At 41.8% G+C, this 16,631-nt stretch overlaps 1 protein-coding gene and 1 pseudogene across 2 annotated transcripts in view; one reads left to right on the top strand and one right to left on the bottom strand.

The window, feature by feature from the left end:
• Positions 1 to 16,631, top strand: part of SAMD4A (sterile alpha motif domain containing 4A) — a 314,011-nt gene that overhangs the window by 18,007 nt on the left and 279,373 nt on the right. The gene's annotated exons all lie outside the window — the stretch shown is intronic.
• Positions 9,974 to 11,047, bottom strand: LOC102855129 (annotated as a pseudogene).

Raw genomic sequence — 16,631 nt, 5'->3', positions numbered from 1 at the left:
CTTTTCTACCTCTTCAGTTATGGACTAAATGAATGATATCAAGAAGTGGAACCAAGGATTGCGAAAATGAAATCCATTCTATTGCATTCATTAGACCATGTCCTTAGCACCAAGTCTGGCACATAGTATGTGCTCTATTACTGGCTTCCAAATTGTGTCTGTCTCATAAAGAAGATACTTTTATTACTGATAAGGAGACGGGCACTCAGGGTGGCTGGATGCATGCCTAAGGTCACTCAGGTGTTTCTGGTCCAAAAACCTGTGTTGAATCTTTGCTGATTCTGCAGATCTCTTCTAGTCCTTAGTTACAGAAAAATGTTGATATTTGAGAGGGCAGTACTTACGGATATATAATGGCAGTTTTAATAGGTCTCACTCTAACATTGTATAAATCTAGTCTTGGAAGAATTATTTGCAGCTTGTCCATTTTAATGTCGCTCTTATTTATCACCTTTGAATCCTGTGTAACTTGATAGGATTTTACTTCTTTACACTACTGGCTTTTTTTTTTTTAAAGAAATAACTTTAAAAAAATTTTTTTTATTTTATTATTTTTGTGTGAGTGTACCGTCAAATCAGATCTGACTGGTACAGGAGGAGATTGTCCCTCCTTCCCCGGCAGAGCATCTGGTGGCTTCGAACCGTGTGCCTCTGGGATTATAGTTGCAGCTCCTTACCACTAGGCCACCAGAGCTCCCCGGCATTTTTTTTTTTTTTTTATTAAAGTGAAAAGCATTGATTCTCACATTTCCTTTCCTTAGGAAGCCACTTGGAATAGAGGCTTCTGCTGCCACCTGGATATGAATGGGCAGGGATCAGGGAGGGAAACAGGCTCTGCAGGCTGCAGAGAGGAGAGCACAAGGAATGTGTTACCTAATAGCTCATGGCATCCCCGACTCTGACAAACTAGGAGTTGATGAGCTGGGTCAGGATCCCCTTACGATCTGGAATTAAGCAAAGCACCAATTTGAGGACTGTAAATTAAAACAGACTCTCCCACTGTGTGTCAGAGGTGGAAAACTTCGGAATATTAGTTTAGGAAAATATCTCTTATGTGGGTATAAGACTGAATTCTACTGTCTTCATTTTCTACTACTATACAGTTAAGGAGGTAGACAAGACTTCATCTGCTCCAACCTCTCTGTTGATGATTTGAGAAAACTAGGAGCTCTGGTGGCTTAGTGGTAAGAAGTTGTGCTGCAATCCCAAAGGCACGCGGTTCGAATTTACCAGCTGCTTCATGGAAGAAGGATCTATTCCTGTGCAATTTAACTCCCTCTGAAAACTCGCTGAAGGGTCAGCTATGGATTGGTTTCAACTTGATGGCATATAACAACAACAATGATGTGTACTGATGGAGCTCTGGTGGCTTAGTAATAGGGAATTGCACTTCCAATACACAAGAGTACAGTTCAAATCCACCAGCTGCTTCACAGAGAAAGATGGGCAGTGTGATTTACTGCCTCTGAAAACTTGCTGGAGGGTCAGCTGTGAGTTGGCTCCAGTTCCATGGCACATCATGAACACAATAGCAATAATGTATACTGAGATTGACCCAGGGTATCTCTCAGGAGGGCAAGAGCTGCTGTAGCCTCCAGTCAGTTCCTAGTCACCTTTGACGCTTAGTCTTTGATGTCTTGCAACTCTTCTGTGGCTGACTTGGCCACCATGGCCATTGTATCACTGCATTTTGTGGCTCTTGGGCTGAGAATGAGAGATGCTCTCTTTACTTGAATTTCAAAGGCATGGTTTATTAGCGTGACCTCCATTATGTCTGCTCCAAATTCTCTTTTCCATTTCTTTACTCACAGTAAAGCACAGATTTTATTTTACTGGAAGATGATTAACACTCCTGTTTGGAAATTGCAGAGAGTTCTAGGAAGCTTTGGCTTTATAGGGCATATTTTCATCACAGTTCCAGTAACATCTTCTTGGGTTTGTATGGAATCTGACTCCGTCACTCTGGGGTTGCCCTCAGTCTCAGCCGAGAACTGGCATCATTCATGGCTGCTCACTGCCTGTGGGAGGAGATTGTATTCCGTCCTGGGTGAACAGTGGCTTCTTGTCAGTGGCATTGGAGTTACTTCTTGTCAGCGGCGTTGGAGTTGACCTCCAGTTCATGGTAGCTCCATACACAGTGGAACAGAATGCTCCCTGGACCTGCACCGTCACCATAATCCTTTGCAGACGAGATCATCATGATCCTTAGGATTTTCATGGCCTGGTTTTCCTAAGTAGATCTATAGACCTTTTTCCTCCAAGTCCATCTTAGGGAGCTCTGGTGGGTAAGAAGTTGTGCTGCCAACTCAGAGGCAAGTGGTTTGCATCCACCAGCTGTTTCGCTGAAGAAAGATGGACAGTTTCCTCCCCTGAAGTTTACAGCCTCTGTAAACCTGCTGGAGGGTCAGCTGTGAGTCATTTCTGACTTGATGGCATGTAACAATAACAACAACAACAACTGTCCGTCTTAGTCCTAAAGTTCCGCTGAAACTTGTTCAGAATTAGATGGTGACTGCTGATGAAGTGCCTGGGTCTCTCATAGGGAAGGGTGAGAATTCTGCCAGTGAATTGCTGCAGCCCACAGTTACTTAATGAGTGTGTGTATGGGTGTGCATAAAGAGTAAATGAGCTGAGAGATTCCAGCTCCATCATCACTTTTTTGAGAGTGTTCCCTGACAGCTCAGGGAAGGTAACTCTGTTACATATCAGTCACATGGTATTGTAGCTGTCTGTCTTTCTGACTGGACTGTGTGCTCAGGACCTCTGATCCTCCAGGACATCGTCTTCCCTGACTCATGGGTGGTGCTGAGTATGCTTTCATTGATGGAGAGGATGAATGAATATGGAGAAACAAGCTCGCAGCCCTAGTCTACAAGGAGTCTACTGTCTGAGTAAAAAGGAAAAAAAAATCTTAAGTGCATAAAGATGTAATGAAATGTAGAATGAGAATGATACTAGAGATGATACTAGGAGGTGTGTGGTAAAGGTTAGATATGAAAAATAGGAGAGAAATGTTAGCTGCTGTTGTGTCAAACCTGATTTATCGCCAGTAGATTGCCATGTACAATAGATTGAATCATAGTCCTGTCCTGCATTGTCCTCGTAATCACAGCATGTTTGAACCCATACTAGAGGCATTCTGCAAGGTCATGTCACTGAGGAGAGCCCGGACCCCGTGTTGGTTTTATTGACCTTCTTTGGTGGCAGTACAGTGAAATTGAGTCAGACAGTGTTCTATTGTGGTCTGTAAAGTTTTTGTTGGGTAATTTTTGGAAACAAATCACCAGACCTTGTTTCTGGAAGCCTCCCTGAAACCTTTCCACTATGGGTGACCCTGCTGGGATTTGAAATAGAGTGGCGTAGCTTCTAGAATCACAGAACCGAGCAAACCAACACGCCACTACAAACTGATAAATGGGGTGATGGATGAGGAAAAGTGATGCTGTTAATTCTCAGTCCCTTACAGAAAACCTGCGTTTGGGTCTTGGCATCAGCATGCATAAATTGTGTCGGCCTGTAAAAAACTTGCTTAAACTCTCTGCACCTCAGTTTCCTTGTCTATGAAATGGAATGACCACAATTAAAGATAGAAGTAGAATATAATTTCTCCCTTGACCATTTATTTCCTAAGTGATAGCATTATTATTAGGATGAAATGGAATTCTACTTTGTAAACATTTGCATGTTATATACGTGCAAAATGACATTAATCTCAAAGACACTTGAAACAAAGAGATAATAAAATCAGGAGTTTAAAGAGCTCTGGTGGTGGGTGTGATTCATAGGGAGTTGCATTGCTGACCCAAAGGTGGTGTCTCTCAAGTGGTTCAAATCCACCAGTCGCTCTTTGGGAGAAAGATGGACAGTCTCCTTTTGTGTGATTTATAGCCTCCAAAAACTGACTCAAGGGTCAGCTATGAGTCAGTCTTGACTTGACTACAAGAGGTTTTGGGGTTTTTTTGGGGGGGTGTATACAGGTCTGTTTGCCCCTCCCCCCCAATAGCTTTTACTCACTAGCTAGAGCTGAAAGATATACTTGATCAACACCAGCCACCTCTAGGTCGAGACCAAGGCTCAGACTTGATGATCCAAACTGGATTTTCAGCCATGTAACTCAGCCCTCAGTGAACCGACCCATTTGTAACATGTCAAAATTAAATTTGTACACACACCCTCGACCTGATGCAGCACTATAAGAACAGAACGCATTTTGGATGTTATTATTAAGAACCAAATGTCTGTCAATACAAAAGTCATGTTGCCGGTCAAAAAAAAAAATTAAATTTGTCTCCACTTTCACCCTTATCATTGATTGGAATGTCAGGTAACGTCTCTTCAAGTCTGAGGAACTGAGATGTCAGTGTAGACTAATTTCTTTTGGGAAAAGTTATAAATCGTTGCATTGTGACCACCATCCCCCCTCCTACAAGTATTTCCTTAGGAGTGTTCATGTGGACATTTAAAGCATGTCATAAAGACTATATATGTAAATTAGCAAACCTAGATTTTTAAAAATACATGACAAAGTTTTGTGTGTTTTAAAAAGAAGTAATACTGGACAAAAGCTATTATCCAACTTAAAACTGTTCATTGGGAAACCTTTGAGTATTTTTGTATACCTCAGCCAAACAAGAAAATAATTATGCTTTGCTTTGCATTCTTTGATAGGACTTCACCTTTACCTTTCACTGAACAAGTGTTAGTGGAAAGGAAAAAGGTTTCTCCTTGTTTCTCTTGAAAAAGATATTTTTTTAGAAAAACCCCAAATCTCCCTCTTTCACATTTTCCTTTTGTGAATGAATGAGCTGTGTCAGCACATTTTCCAGATTATTGTGGTCTTTGCAGATGATCTGAGCACAGCTGAAATACTGAAATTGTGCGTTATAAGGTCAAACTTGAGCCTCATGGGTGATTCTGATATTAAACTGCTGGTGGAAGTTATTGCGGGTGTGTATGGGGTTGGGGGTGTGCATGGGGTTAGAATGCAGATAGAGGAAATTTGGGCAAGAACAACTGCTGCTCATATTTTTGAAGAGCCTCCGCCTTCTCATTGAGAGGCGACTTCCATAGTTAAAATAGGAAATGCTCGAGGACTTTGCCACTCCCCATGTGGTTCGACTGGAGAATGGTGCTCACCAGCTGTTGTCCAGACATTGCATAGGTCAGAGACGTTTGTCTGAGGACAAAAATGGAGGTGCTGCTGCTGCTTTTTGCCCCCACACAGCCACTGCCTATCAGTAGCTCAGCACTCAACACTGTGGGTTGAAGGACTTCTAGCCCAGGCATTGTTCTAGAGTAAAGGAAGCTATTGAAATAATAACAAATAAATTAAGTGTAGGATTCTGGATTGGTCCTTAGACTAGGGGAAATATAACCCAAAAAGATTGCAGAGAAAGACAGTATTGGGACAACTGGTTAAATTTAACTGTGGAATAATACTCTATCAATTTTAAATTCTGTGAAACCGTGGACTGCCAGGAGAACAAACAAGTTTGTCCTAGTGAGGGTGAAACCAGACTGTTCCTTGGAGGCAAGAATTCTGAGGCTTAGTCTGACATACTTTGGGCATGATGCAAGGAGTGACCAGTCCTTGGAGAAGGACACCATGCTTGGAAGGGTGAAGGGACAGAGAAAGAGAGAAAGACCGTCTGTGAAATGGATTGATTCAGTGACTGGGGTAATGAGCATAGGTGTGTCAGTGACAGTAAAGTTGGCTCAAGATAGAGCAGGTTTCAGGGTTATTGTACATAGGGTCTTTATGAGTCACAAGTGACTCCATGGCACACAACAACAATAACAATGTTATAATTGTACCTTGGTCACAGCAGAGCATGCCCTTGTTATTTGGGGATGCGTTGAAGTCTTTAGGAGTGAAGGTGTATGACATATCCATCTTATTGTTAAATGGTTACCTATAATATTGTTGTTGTTATTAGGTGCCATTGAATTGAGTATGACCCATAGCCTGTGAACAACAGAACTGAACCCTGTCCTATGCTGCACCATCCTTGTCACCCCTAACACACTTGAGCCCATTGCCACAGTCACTATATCAATCTATCTCCTTGAAGAGCTTTCTCTCCCTCATAGACCGTCCACCTTTCCAAGCATGGGCCCCTTTTCCAATGAGTAGCCTCACCTAACATCATGTCCAAAGTATGTGAGACAGATTTCCCATCCTTGCTTCCAAGGAGCACTGTGCTTGCACCTTCTCCAAGACTTACCTGTTTATTTTTTTGGCAGTCCACAGGCCATTTGGTATTCTTCTGCAGCACCACAACTCAAAGGCATCGATTCTTCTTCTGTCATTCTTTATCATTGTTCAGCTCTAAGATACATAGCAGGCGACTGGGAAAACTATGGGTTGAATGATACATGTCTTAGTGTGTAAACTGACATCATTGCTCTTCAGGACTTAGGCAGGGTCCCTCACAGCAGACTTGCCTAATGTTGTAGCATTATCCCCTGGTCTTCTGACTGCTGATACCAAGGGTGTTAATTGTGGATCCAAGTAAGATGAAATCACTATTTCAGTCTTTTCCCCCTTCTGTCATGACATTGACTGCTAGTCCAGTGGTGAGGTTTTTTGTTTTCTTGATGTTGACATAAAATATAGTAGAAGTCAAGACTTGTTGTGCCTAGAGGAAAACTGTGTTGTTAATTCAACTTGTCTGTAGTTTAGATTTTTTTAAAAAGAAAAAGTTTAAAGAGTCCCGCTTTCTGTTTATCAGCATCCTTCACGGGAACATTGGGTCCGGGGGGAAGGTTTTGTGTTTTGCCTTCCTTTTTTTAGGCCTGCCAAATAAAATACAGGGCACCCAGTTAAATTTTACTTGTGAATAAATTGTGAATAATGGGACATACACAACAGTACTTCTACCAAAACGCTTATGTGTAGCTTCTCTGGAATTAAAATTTTACTGGGTGTCCTACATTTTTATGAGCACCCTACGGCCAGCAGAATGAGTTGCACAAAAGGGGTGTTCTCTGTTATATGAAATGAATGATGTGCGTTTTCAGCACAGTGTAGTCTCCCCTGAGGCTTCCTATTTGAGGGGACCCATCATGTCAGCAAGGAGCTAGGACTTTACCTATACTTGGACATGATCGCCTCCTTTGTCTTCCCTCTAATTGATCTTTTTTTCTTTGAACTGTTTCTTGCTGTCTCTATTTCTCTGTAGTTGGTGGAGTCGGCTGGGATATTGTTGACACATTAAGTTACCACATCCCGGCATTCCTTGACAATCTTAAGATCTTATAACACACTTGAGTAGAGTGGACACTGAAATCTATTTTGATAGCTGTTGAAAATCTAGGCTGTTGTTACTGCAGGTTAAAGGGGTTATTTGTAACACTGGTATTATGCAATGAACATTTTGAAAAGAAGTGCGTACTGTTCAGGCAAATAGTATTTTGTAGAATTCAAACGATTTTGGTTCTCATAGTTCAATTATCAAATAGAATGCTCTTGGGAATTATGCACCTAATAATATTATTCATTCATTTCCACCACCAGTGCAGTAATAATATACATCAGTGTTCTCAATTACCAGTGCCTTCTAAAATGCAGACATAGAGCCTTTAAATACAGCTAGTCTAATACCAGCTGTCCCATTGATAACCTTCCCTTTAAAAATGACCTGTGAGTGATTTCATAAAGAATGAATATTTATAGTAGTTTGTGGCGGAGCAGCTAAAAGAGGGTTCTGGGCAAGTAACAGGTGGCTTCAGTTGCTGGCCTGCTTTCACTGAAATTTGATTCAAATAAAGCATTGCATGATTTTACCATTGGAGTTGTCATTATGGGCCCATCTGACTTCATTTTCGGCAAATTGCGTTTTGGTTTGGAGGTTCAGGCTTAGAGTGGGCGTCTCTTGCATATGCCAGAGGAGGAGAGCTTTATGGATCAGACGTAGCAGCTGAGGATAAAACAGTCAGGGTCATCTGAATGCAACAGAGGAATTTTTATAAGAGAGGCTGTTGTTCCACTGAGCTTTAGGTTTAGATTTTAACTTTAGGTTCAGATTAACCTTTCAGACTTCATTTTCTTTTATCTTCTATTTAAAGTATTGAAAGGAGCTTTGCCAGTCAAATGAATTAATAATAGTGCTTATTACATACCAGACCCTCACATTAGAATTTGTTCAAGAGAATAAATAATTTTAGTTCAGTTCTGTTATTATTTAACTTGAAATATGATTTAATGACTTGAAAGAAAAGATCTTTCAGTTACTGCCCTTTCCCCAATTGCTTGGCAATGCAGCGGTTAGCATGTTTTCTGGTTAAAGAAATGTTCCAATCTCAGTTTACACTAGATAAGATTATGACACAAAGCATTAGAACCATTGAATGGATGCAATGAAATTTGACACATGAGCTATTTCTGGATATTCTGTTCTTTTAAGTATCCTGTGTCTGAGAAGATTTATGAAATTGTACACGTCAGGTTCTAGCAAATTGAGCAGAAGAGATTTTAAAAAGATAATGATCTGATTTTAAAAATTATCTATTGTAGATAATTGGAAAAGGGGAAAAATCACAGAAACAGTTATTTCTAATTTGACTGTATATATTGAAAGTCTTCTTTCAAATACCATAAAGATAAAAATAAAATGTAAAATTAGTATTGTTGTAAACATTGTAAAGAGGTCACCATGTATATGTATATGCTGCTGAATGATGCGTGTGTGTGTATGAATATATATATTGCCTTTTAAAACTTAATATGTCATTAATATTTTAATATGCTGTCATGAATTCTTTTATAACAGTATATTTAATGACTGTGGCACTTCTTGGCATGGCTCTGCCATAACTTATTAAATCATAGCCTTCTGCTTGGACATTTAGGTTGTTTCCAGTGTTTTATAATGCTGTGATACACATCCTGTAAAGCATGGTTTTTGCTTCAGGATGTGCTCCTGCAAGTGGATTTCTTAGGTCAGGGTATATCTTTACGACTTTGCCATGTAGTTTGTTAACCATACTGTCCATCTGAAAGGTTGAACAATTAAATGTGCTGTTTCTTGCATTGCTAACCCAGAGGCTGAGCCTCTCTGGTAATACGAGTTCACCAGCAGCCAGGAAGAGAAAGATGGGCAGCTTCCTTTTATGTGATTTCAAGCTTAGAAAACCCAGTGAAGGATAAATTGTGAATCAGTTCTGACTACACAACAGTGAGTTTGAGTTTTCTTTTTAACTCTTCCCAAAACTCAACATCCATTGAGTTGGGTCAGACTCAGGGTGACTCTCTAGGATAGAGAAATGGTATTATTGTAAATGGTCTATACCGGCCCCATGGGTTTTCTAAATGGAGTGCATGGTTGTGGGTTCAATCTTTTCGTTAGTAGCTCTGTGTTAACCACTGTAGCACCAGAGCTTGTTCCTTCTTTTCATTCCCTACCCACGACTGAAAAGGTCAAGCCCACCTAGGGGTTTGGGATATTTAATGGCACCTGGATCCAGTCTCTGGCTTCTGGAGGTGCGGTAGGTTTGAGGACTCCGAGTACGTGCGGTGGTTCTTTGGGGCCCACGAGGGGGTTGGCAGAGCAGACTTGCCAGATGAATGGGGGTCTCCGGCCCTCGGGCCAGTCTTTCATTGCTTTTGTTCAGACATTCCTCTAGGTCGTATAGCCCTGGTGTACAAGTTGCCCTACAGTGGTCACTTGTGGTTGCTATGAGGCTGAACACTGTGACACTAATGTGTCAAATGCGTTAATGGCTGGTTACCCAATGTGGCCAGAGAGTGGGGTGGAGCTCCCCGATTAAAACAAGCTTAGAAGGAAGAGTGGCATCCACTTCTGTAATAGCTTGCCTCTGGAAACCCTGTGAACCTGGAGAGAGGAAGAAAGGCACCCAAGTGTTGAGGACTCTCCTTCATAGGGTCGCTAGGAGTCGCCTGCAACTCGACGGCACTTAACAGCAGCAGCAACAACAACAGCAGCAACCCCTGACTTAATTCATGTTATTCCTGTTATACAAAAAACCACTCTGTGGAGGCCACAGCTGGAGTCTCGGTCCTCTGCATAGAGACTCTGATGTGGGTCTTTACAAGATGGTTAGTGAATTCCTGGTAGGGAGACTTGGTGGACATGGTCTCTTTCCAGAGGTCCGGAGTTAGGTAGCTGTAGGTCTTGGAGATGGCATCAAAGGCGGCCTTGGCGAAGTTGCCCAGGGTAGCTGTGCATCCCCAGGCTGACGTGTAGCTGCTGTCAATTCCAGCCATCAGCAGCAGCTCCTTGGGTTTGGGGCTCAGACCTCCAGTGCCTTGGGGTACAGGGATCAGACGCACCAGCACAGTGCCTGGTCACCATGCAAGGAATGGTGTGAGGCTTGCCAATTGGTTCCCCTAGTAGGCACTGAGCAGAGGAACAGTGGAGAGCTTGGCCAGGATAATGGCCCCATGGATATCACTTGACTCCTTGGAGTACTTAACACCCAAACCAACATGGCCATTATAGTGCCCAGTGGCAAAGTATGCCTTTTACCTGGTTTCTGGCTGGCTAACAGGTGTCTGCTTCTGTATAAGCATGATTTTCAAGACCTAATCCTTAAGGGTGGAGGGACAGCCACAGGAGAGGAGGTCCCTTGAGGAGATGGATTGATTCCGTGACTGGGGTAATGGGCGTAGGTGTGTCAGAGACAATGAGATTGGCACAGGATAGAGCAGGATTTATGGTTCTTGTACATAGGGTCACTATGAGTTGCAGGCAACTTGATGGCACGTAACAACAACAACAATCCTGAAGGGACGTTCCCAGGAAGAAGTCAGTGATCTCAGACTCCTTGATGGGCAGTAAAAAGAGATAGATCTCCAAGGATTTGATCTTCATATCTTTGAGAGGAGATGGCCCAGCTTGGTGATGGGCAGCCACTCTTTGTCCTTGGCTTCTAGAGTTCTGTGGCCCCTCTCACAGCCCCGTCCTTGGCATGGACCCTGACCCCACAGACTCCTGCTGAATCCTCCGTGGAAACCACCACAGGCTCCCATCCCAGGGTCCCCAACCCATACTCCGGGCCTTGTTGCTGTGCCAGCATCATCCACCATTTTAATTTTTTTTTTTTAAGAAGAAGCTTGCTCCTTCTTTTCAACAATAGGCATTTTTTAATTAATTTTAATAGACATTTACAGAGGTAACAATAGGCATTATTTAAACAAAGAAAAACTATTAGTTGATTTGGTAGTTTCTCATTATTTTAGAGTACATTTCTTTGATGCTACATTGTTATTTGTTGATTGGCCAGTTGTAGTTTTTAAACTTAGGTCTCTTTTTAAGCTACTTCTTTTCCTCTTAAGCAATTTGCAAGAACTGTTCATCTATGCTGAAAATATTTCCTCCAGGATTATGGTTTTTGTTTTCATTTTTGCATGGTGTATTTTGATGTCTATTTCTTTAAATGCAGTGTACTGTAGGGAAAGTAGTTTGCAATCTAGCAGTGTTTCTGTCAAAAGTTTGTTTATTATCTCCTGTATGGTACCATTTCATTTTCCAGATGGAAAGAAGTAACTGCTTAATTTGAGTTTAATTTTCTCAGAAAACTTTTAATCACTAATACTTATTAAAAATGAAAACATTTCCGTGGACAAAGGAGGTTCAGTTGCCCAAATGAAAGCCATTCTGAGGTGACTTTTGAAGAAAGAGGAAGAAATATCACTAACGTAGTGCATGCAAGATATAAGGGATCCTCTATCCCAGGTTTCTGTCATAAATACATGTATATTTAGGTTGTAACATGTATTTTGGTGCAGCCTTATTGATTTTATGATAAACATGGGAAAACAGTTCAGTTGTACCACGTGGGAACAGCAACATCAAGCGTGTCGTGGTGGTGGTCCATGCCATCGAGTTGCCCATGACTAATAATGAACCTGTGTACAATAGCGCTGAACCCTGTCCTATCCTGAGCCAGTCTAACTGACATACCTAACTCCATTGCCCCAGTTACCGTGTCCGTCTATCTCATTTGGGGTCTTAACTTCCTGTGCTGTCACTGCACTCTTCCAAGCATAATGTCCTTCTCCAACGACCAGTCCCTCATGGCCATGTGCCCAAAGTATGTGAGGTGGAGCTTCAAAATCCTTGTCTCCATAGAGAAACTTGGTTTCACCTTCCTCAAGACAGACCCATTTGTACTCCTGAGAGTCTATGATATATTCAGTACTCTTCTCCAGTACCACAACTCAAAAGACTCTATCTGTTCTTCTTCTGTAACTCTTCGTAATTTTCCATTTCTTTGATGCATTGCAAGTAATTGTGAAGACCATGCCTGGATTAGGTGCATCTTAATCTCTAGACTGACATCTTAGGTCTTTAGCACTTTGGAGAGGTCCTTGACAGCCAATTTTCCCAATGCAGTTCATCTTTTGATTTTCTGACTGTTGGTGCCAAGGATGTTGATTGTGGAGCTGAGCAAGATGAAATTGGTAACAACATCAAATCTCTTCTCATCCGCTATGGTGCTGCCAGTTGACCCACTGGTGAGAATCTTTGTCTTCTTGATGTTGAACTTCAATCCATATTGAAGACTGTGTCCTTCTGCAGAAAATGCTTCATGTCCCCCTCAGTTTCAGCAAGCAAGGTTGTGTCATCTGCATAACACAGGCTGTTGATGAATTTTCTCCAATCCTGATGGCCACACACACATAAAGTCCATCCTCCTGAATGATCTGTTCCACAGACAGATTGAAAAGGTATGGAGACAGAACACATCACTGACAAACTCCCTTCCTGATTTAGAGGAAATAAAAAGAGAGAAGTTATTATAAATATTTTCAGTTGTTGGGCATTTCTTTTTAAATGAAATATTTAAAAAGTAATGAAAAAACTTCTGAGTTATAATGTTTGTGTGTTTTCACCATCTTTTTGGACAGAATGTCAGAGACCTTGCTGAGTACTCATTTTGTAGTTTGGTATATTTTTTATCATCTTAAAACAGACTAGAGATGGGACATGATTTTAAGTGAGTAAATGAGTCATGTGTGGAGTTTGAAAATGATTATATAATTTCCATACTCATCCATTAAGGAATGACTAGTGATGAGAGGTTGAAAACAGTGACTTCTGTAAGTTTCTTCAAAGCTCATGAGTCTTGGGTCAAAAAGGCGCCTACAGGACTATGATTTCATTTCAGTGTGTCTGAGTTTTGTAGCCACTTGTGGTGTGGATACTTTGGTTGTATTTTCAGTGCTGACTTTTCCTGGTCTATTCTGCATCAAATCTGTTATTAGTCTAAATAGAAGAACTCTGAAAAGGTGCAGATAGGGTACTCCTTGGAGACATGGATAGTGAAACGTCATCTCACATACTTGGATCATGTTGTTAGGAGGGATCAGTTCTTGGAAAAGATCTTCATGCTTGGAAGGGTGGAAGAGAAGCCTCTCATTGAGATGGACTGATACAGTTCAGGGCTAGCTCAAACGCTGGCTTTTTAAAGCCATTACAGTTAGTCCCCTCTGGTCTCCAGTGACCTTAACTGCAGATACATGGTTTTGCAAATCAGCATGATCTTAAAATTACCAAGAGCTGTGGTATTAGGATAATATAAAGAGTACTTCCTACACTAGGTAGCAAGACTTGATGTGAGCAAGATTTGTGGCAGCAAGTTTAGAGAGAGATTGAAGCAAGACACTGGTGAGAACAAGACCCTGGTGGTGGAGACATTGTGACATTGTGGAGAAACTGGCAAAGTGTAAGCAGAGGAGCCCTGAGATAAAGGCCATCGGTTTTTGCTTTTATTGCTGATGCTTAAAGGAGAAGCTGACTCATAACTGCTCTGAGACAGACCTTGCTGGATAATTTGGATTTGACTGCTGAACTGAAACTGGAGCCTGGACTAACTGAGGAATTGTGCCCTGGAACTTGGGCTAAAACCTGGACTTGTTTTGAGTGATATTCTTTGCCTCTCCCACTCTCCAACTTACTTCGCTAATAAATTCCATTCTTGGTACCACAACTGTGAGTCTGTGAGTCAACAATGAATAAACTAACCTCTTTCTGTTGGCTTGGCTTTACAGATACCATGGGCCTGAGTGATGGGTTCTTTATTGGCTTTCTGCTCTGAGGCAGTGAGGGGCAGTGCTGGCCCTGTGCCTCCATGTCCCGTGTCCTTTAGACATACAATGACTGTAACAGTGGGCTCAAGTATGTCAGAGATAATGAGGATGGCACAGGATAGGGCATGGTTCATATCTGTTATTCATAGGGTTGCTATGAGTCATAGTTGACCTGATGGCACATAACAACAACAAAGACAACAACTTGTAAGGAAAATAAGAATCCAAAAGATACTACGAGTATTTAGAGCTAGTTATTCTGACTGTGGGGAGAAAGCATATTCTTACAGAGTGAACTAAGGTAACTTACGGCGTTCACCCAATGTTAATAACTGCTTTTTGTTTTGGACTCTTCAGAACTGATTTCCTGTGAGAAGAAATATTTGCAGCATCAGTTGAGTGCCCAACTGAGTATGAGATACAGTCCCTTTCTTAATTTCCATGCAAGATCCATGAATTGATTTAATTTTGATATCTTGGGTTTAATTTTCAGAATCTTCTGCATGGGATATCTCTTTAACTAGATGTCAGTCTGCCTGAATCATGCCCTTCAGGTCTCTGCTCCAATGCCTTGTGAGAAATGCCTGCCTTGACCACCCTCTTCAAACCCTTGACTCTGATTTATTTTCATTCATGGTGCTAATCAACACCTGACATATTACATATTGTTCATGTGGCATGTTTACTTCAGCAGTCAACCCCTCTGCCCTCCACTAGAATGGAAAGTTCACGAGAGAAGAGTGTTGTCTGTTTCAGTCTTTTCTTCCCCCCTGTATCTGGAACAGTTTATGGAATACAGCAGGCATACAATACTTACTGAATCAATTAACTGAAGCTTTGAATGCTTGTGATGTGGCTGGCACATAGGTAGTAATGTATACTGTGAAGACAAACAAAGTAGTAAGGCCATAGAGTTCCTAAAGTTGTCTTTAGAGACTGCATTATAAAAGGTGGGAGACATTAATAAGAGGGCCTCGTCCTCCTGTTCTCTTTCCTGATTGCTTTTCTGTCTTTGATTCCTTTCCTCTCTCTCTTGTTTAGCCATAGTCCTTCTGTCAGTTGTGCTGAATCTTTTCAAGTACACATTCTTTCCATGCCTCACCAAAAGTTGACCTTCCTTGTTAAGTGGAGAACCTAGCTGTGGTCAACTCCTGAGCTTTGTGTTTCCCAGACTACCAGAAACCATACTTTACAGCATTTTGTGCCTTCCAGAAGTAGTCAAAGACCACTTGAGGTTTTTAGAGTAGCTGAATATTTGTGTTAAAAGGCCCTTTTAATACTGTTTTAATTTTATGGTTTGATAATGACATTCTGAGTTTAAATTCTTGGAGAGATGTATTGCAGAGGGATTAGGATGTTTTAAAAAGCACAGTTTCTTGGCTCTCAGTTGCTGCAGGAGCTAGTCATTTAAACCTTTGAGATTTGTCAAGGTCTTTCAGAGAGAGTGGTACTAAAGCAATGAATGAGGTGCCTCCAACTGGAAGAGGGTGCTGCTGGCTTTTAGCCCCCAGAGATAGTCACCAATTCATGAGGCAGTTGTGGGCAAGAGAAATTGTTCTGCCCAGAGTCTGTCTGGAGAAGGGCTGAGGTTAGCTTTCTCACAGTAATTCTCAGCCACACTGGTCCTGGCTTTTGAGGCTATTTGGTTTTTATTTTCACAGGATAGGAGATAGCTTGCTACTTGCACTTAGGGGTTGGGGCCAGAAGGCCTACAGTACCCAAGGCAGTTGCTCACTGTGGAGAGTTGCCCATATCCTGCTAGAATTCGAGATGTCCACCAGGCAGTAGGGAAACGCAAAAATGATTGAGCCTAGAACCAACTCCACAAGCACAGTTTAAATTTCCAGGCATGAAAACTGTTGTAGAAATGGAGAGAAGTCTGTAATTTGTTTTGTTTGGAGCTTTACCAAGCGTTCTTCTTGTATTGGCAGCATTCCCTGTGGTTTTGGAAGTGGTGTGTTAGACTGCGAGCATAGCTATCACATTCACAGTGATTGATAGGTAGGAACAAGATCTGACCCCTTAATTACGTTTCCTAGGATTGTGCTTGGACAGTTGCATCTTGTAGTCCCTGAGTGGGAATAGTTACGAGGTTACCATGAGTGGGAATTCATTTGAGGGTGAATGTTTTGTTTTTTCCTAGGGGTGGTGGTGGGTGATGGTGCAGAGAGCTAACTGCTAAGCTACTGATTGAGAGGTGGATGGTTCTAATCAACCCAGATGCACTTCAGAGGACATGCTTGGTGATCTACTGAACGGTCACAGCACTGACAACCTTCCAGGGCTCAGTTCTCCTGTGGGACACTTGCTGTCACTGTGAGTTGGAATCAACTTGATTGCAGCTGGTTAACACCTGTCAGCCATATCCTTCAGCCATATGCTTTTATCTCCCCTTTATATGACAACTAAGTCATAACACTTTTTTTAAAAGGAAATGTTGATGAGGTTATGTTGTTGTTGTTATGTGCTGTCGAGTCGCCTGCGACTCATAGCGACCCTATGTACAACAGCCCTTAACTCTGCTCTGTCCTGTGCCAATCGCACTGTCTCTGACACTCCCATCCCAATTATCCCAGTC

The sequence above is a fragment of the Elephantulus edwardii genome, unplaced genomic scaffold (genome assembly GCF_000299155.1).
Source record: "Elephantulus edwardii isolate Elephantulus edwardi_28Jun2011 unplaced genomic scaffold, EleEdw1.0 scaffold00140, whole genome shotgun sequence".
Classification (NCBI taxonomy): domain Eukaryota; kingdom Metazoa; phylum Chordata; class Mammalia; order Macroscelidea; family Macroscelididae; genus Elephantulus; species Elephantulus edwardii.
The sequence above is the reverse complement of the archived record's forward strand: the minus strand, read 5'-3'. Positions and strand labels throughout refer to the sequence as shown.